This window comes from Limulus polyphemus, unplaced genomic scaffold (assembly GCF_000517525.1).
Source record: "Limulus polyphemus unplaced genomic scaffold, Limulus_polyphemus-2.1.2 Scaffold206, whole genome shotgun sequence".
In the NCBI taxonomy this organism is placed as follows: Eukaryota; Metazoa; Arthropoda; class Merostomata; order Xiphosura; family Limulidae; genus Limulus; species Limulus polyphemus.
Window position 1 is genome coordinate 96,261 of NW_013665816.1, and position 5,480 is coordinate 101,740.

Consider the following 5,480-nt stretch of genomic DNA (forward strand, 5'->3'; position numbering starts at 1 on the left):
TCCATCACGTACAGATTTTTCATAAAACGTCATATGTATTTTTACATAAGTGAATCATTTTCATTGAAATCGGGTCAAATTTTGTTATGTTAAAAATGTTGACAACCATTGGCTATAGATTTCTCTAGACAAATCGCGACGTGAGAATGTTATCAGTCGTTATAGAATCCAAGAGAAGCACACTGCTAGTATATAAACGGTTAACAGGTCGCATGACGTATCATTTCTGGATAGTTTTTTTTGTGCGTGCACTTTTACATTATTTTTTTATTTTCAATATTATTTATTCATCGCTATAGCAACAAGAAGTTGTATAAATTATGCAAACATATTTTGTTATATTTGTGGTTAACGAAATAATAATTTGATCTAAGTAAGAGTTTTTTATTTCTTCCCGATTTGTAAAAAAGTCCTTACATGATAGAAAAAAATGAATATTATTTTCGAAATCTTCGTAGCTGAATTATAGAAATTCCGTTATTAAAACCAAAACAACTTTTATGAAGTTTAAAATCTCAAGCCTGTGTAATTATCGAATATTCCACGGAATACAAACAAAAGTTAGAACTTCTTACAGTAACTCTATCAATTTGATTTCAGCAACTTTTATACCAGCCTGTCCTTACATTAAATTTGTGAAAATCTTTAGTTTTTAATTAATATATCTTTTAAAAACGCAGGCAACTTAATGATGTGCATTGGAATTACTAAATATTTGTTTGATAATACTCATCATAGCAACTATAACTGTTTAACACTCAATGAATTCATACAAGTCACAGTTTTTCTACTCTACATATTTATATTGCTGTAGACTATATTTTTAATGTTTTATATTAGTTGTTTGCTAGGAGGAGTTGCTAATATGATGATGACGCTAAATTTATACGATTTATAAAAGTATACCTAGAATGCTTAGAATGTTAATGATCAAGAGATTTTGCGAAATATCTCTAAACAAGAATACATTATGAAGACAGTGATCATTGAAGCATTGAGTCGAGTTTCAGTTCATTCAGTGATAGTAAAATTAATGAAATATTCAGATTACTGTTAATTATCGGGTATATTAAGCTACTCATTAGATTAGCCGTGAAATTGTACAAGTAAATAATAGCTACGAATATTATTGGAATTAATGAAGCGGCTAAAAGAAAGTCAAATATATAGAGAAAATTTAAAGAAGAACAAAAAGAACGATTCAGGAAATTAAAATAAGACCGAAAAGAAAGAGAAAAAATTAAAAGAAGACTGAGAAGAAAGACACGGAAAATTTGAAGAATGTGACAGAAAATTAATATGAAAGAGACAGGAATTTAAGATTTTTCAAGACACCAACAGGGGATTCGGAACACTTTCAAATAGAATCGAGGCACGGGCCCCGTGTGCAAGTGCCTAGCGACGCCTCTGAGTCATACTATTTGAAAAATAATTGAAGGTATTGGAGATGTACCGAGACATTACAAGCATTAGATTAAAGAAGTACAGAGAGAATAAAATGACGAAATTGAAGAAGTACAAAAAAAAAGATATAAACAAAATAAAGACACTGAGGTGGTAAAAATATCATTGACAGAAGAAAACATTTGAAAAACGAAATGTTAAATGCAAGGATTAAACAAGCTACACCTCTTTCTGCATCTACTCAAGAGTTCCAACTCAAAACATTATCTACCATCCATTAGTGTAGGACCTTCCTAGACTACTCCAGCCATTCCAATATCAAACGTAGTTTCAGAATTTCAATTTAACAACATTACCCAATTGAGAAATGAATAGTCTTGAGAGGCGCATCAAGCACAATTGGAAATAGTTTCCTAAATAAACAGGTGGAATATTAAACAACAGCCCCACAGTGGCACAGCAGTATGTCTGCGAACTTACAACGCTAGAAACAGGGTTTTGATACTCGTAGTGGGCAGGGCACAGATAGTCCATTGTGTAGCTTTGTCCTTAACTTCAAAATAAACAAACAAGTAAAGAACAAGCTATTAATCTAGCTGGCCATTTAAAAGGATCATCTGTAGTGAAATTATATAACCTTTCACTTGAGAGTCATAATATCTGCGTCATCTAACAGCTGTGGAGTGACACACCAGAAGGAGATATCTAGCTAGAGAAAAGGAACAGGGTATAGAAAAACAATAGATTCAAGCCAATTATCTTACCCTGATGACTCGCGTACAATGATGGATTCCTTAGCGCGTGACCAATTTATAAATGCCATAATAGGTTGAAGCAAAGTAGCTGTACATCTTTAAGGGAATCTTTACATTTGGAAATGAAACTTGGATCTATTAAAGTTGCAGACAAACTGCTAAAGGCACCATCTACAAGATATGGGATCATCGGATCCTGTCGTATTGAAGTACCTACTCCTTCCTAACGATAGCTTAAAAGAACTCAACGAATTAATCAAACAGCTAGTTACACAGAATGTAGAAATAGGCCACAAGTGTATCATGAAAGACATATTGCAAGCAACTGTATTTTAAAGCCTGTATGAAATAAAACTCCCCTTAGAAAACAATAGAAAGAAAACAAATGTTATAATTGCGGGAAAGATGGTAAATAATCAACAGTTGTTATTAAGCCAAGAAGAAAGAACCCAGCCACAGCAAAGTAACAACAAAGAGCTGACCAGACATCAAGAAAATAAGAATTAGTTGGATTTATGGGGCGAAGTTCACCTAGGAATATTTCATCTGCCCCAAATAAACTAAGAAGTTCATTATTTGAGGGAAAACATCCACAATTCCGTTAGTTTGTTGGTGGAAACTTTGCAGTATATTTATCGACACTGGTTCTACAACTACAATAGTTCAACTCAATTTGGTAAAGGAAGGTAGAAAATGACCTCCAGAGATGAAGAAAGAAGAGGGAATAATGCAACTAGCAAGTGTAAAAATAAAATAAAATTCTGGCAAGAAGAAAAGGTAGAAATGTGCACATCGGGAACTGACTTCGTGCAGAGATATAAATGAAAGGTTAGGCTAGCTTCACGATTTATGACCAGGAAATGGATGTGCACTACTTGGCAATTACTACACCAAAGGTTGAACTTTCAGTGGAAACAGGAAGGGTGATCATTGTACCACCAAGAAGTGAAATACTCATATCTGGAGGTATTAGCAATAAATCTACATCTAGTGATTGGGGCATAGTAAAACCACGTACTCCTGCATGTCCTCAGAGATTGATGGTTGGAAGAGCTCTCTTGAATCTGGAGAATAAAGATGTCAGACGTGACTTCACCCGGGAAAGACATAAGTCAGCTTGTGGTAAAATGAAAAGTCGCTACGATGTTAATACTTATAAGACCAGATTTCACAAAGGTGATATGGTATGGCTGAAAGATTTCTTCGTAAGTAAGGATGAAATCCAAAGTTCATCATGTGTTGTGATGAGCTACATGCTGTACTGAAAATGATCAATTATATGGCTTACAAGACCCAGAAAGGTGGGTGGTCTAAGCCAAAGGTCATCAACCGTGATCGTCTTTGAAAGTATGTCAGTGAGAGTATGATGATCTGGGTAACTCCAGAGAATAATTAGCAAATTAAAAGTAAACCTTCTGGGTATTCCAGAGGCTACTTCCATAGGACCATTAAGGATGGAGATGACAGTCTATTCAATCAATCACCTACCAAGGAAGAATTCCCCCAGAGACAGAACAACCAGTGACGATAACGGACAAAAAAATCGTCCCTTCTGCATACCATGGGTGTTGGAGGAGAAAAACACCCAAAAGTGTTGGTGAATAAACAGTTTAGTGTACCGTTTTTATTTGTGTGTCAGGATAGTTCAAGGGACGTCACAATCTAGGAATTTGGCAATGTTGTAAGCTATATTTTCACTAGTTTATTTTAGTTGTTTGATAGAGGGAACTGCTAAGATGAAGATGCTAGATTTAGGAACTTTATAAAAGTAGTTTTAGAAAGCATCTAATGTTCGCGAATGTTAATGAACAAAAAGCTTTGGGAAATATCTAGAAACAAGGATACATTATAAATACAAAAATCAGTGAAGCATTTATTTCAGTTTCAGTACATTGAGTGTTTGATAAATTAGTGAAGTATTTCGATCAGTGTTATTCATCGGGTATATTTAGCTACATAATAGATTAGTTGTGAAATTGTACAATTACATAATAGCTACGATATACATAACTTTCTTTATCCTTACCTTGTATAATCTAACATACACCTAGGCACTTTGCCTTTCAAAGTTATCATTTTATTCAACTGTAACATACGTTGTACTAAGTGTGGATGTTGACTCAGCGTAAATCGCAGAATTAACATATTCAATGCAGAACATAAATAGCTTTCTTCATCCTAGACATATATATATATATTTCGACACAGGCCTAAGCATTTAACCTTTTACTCTTATAATCTAAATCACCTTCACAGAAGTTATGCTGGGCGAATCATTGACTACTGTGTGGTCGTCGACTCAGTATAAATCATATAATTAACACGGTCACTAGAGGATATAAATAACTTTCTTTATCCTACTCTTACATATTAGGTCGTCAAGAAATTAATGCCACTTTTTTAGATATCAGAAAAGAAAATTACATTTATTAAATGAAATAGTCTCAATTCTTGTCGATGATGCTTTGCCACCTTACAATCAGGTGGTTAATACCCCGATTAAAGAAGTCATTTGGCTTTGAAGCATAAAACATGTCTATGTCCTATTTAACACCTTCCACATTTGTATACGTTTTCCAATTAAGATGGTGTTGCAGCGAACGAAAAAGATGGTAATCTGATGGTGCAATATCTGGAGAATATGGTGGGTGGGGAGAACTTCCCAAACCAACTCCATAATCTTGTGTTGCGTCAAACGTGCCACATGTGGACGTGCATTTTCGTGGAGAAGAACACCTTTCCGATTGAAGGGTGTTTTTGGTGAAGGGTTTGATTTAAACGTTTCAGTTGCTGACTATAGATTTCTGCATTGACAGTTTGCTGTAGATTGAGGAGTTCGAAATTAATTACTCCTTTGATGTCCCACCAAATGCAAAACATCACTTTCTGCGGATCGAGTCCAGGTTTTGGGGGTCGGAAGTGGTTTTTGTCTAGGACTGAGCCATTGTTTTTGGCGTTTGATATTCGCATAGAGAATCCATTTTTCATCACTGGTGACAATTCTGTCCATAAATGGTTCATGCACATTACGCGCCAAAAGAGACGAAGCAACGTTACACGTTGGAAACGATGATCATCGGAGAGTTCGTGAGGCACCCAAACACCTTCTTTATGGAGTTTTCCCATATTCCTTAGATGCTTACGTATTGTTTCATGAGAGACATGCGATTTCAGGGCAATTTCACGAGTGTGTTGCCTTGGGTTAGCCTAAACAAGCGTCTTCAGAGCATCAATATCAATTCCAACATGTCAGTTCCTGCCATCCCAGTTTTTAAGGCTAAATTCACCTGAACGAAATTTGCTGAACCAATTTTGACATTT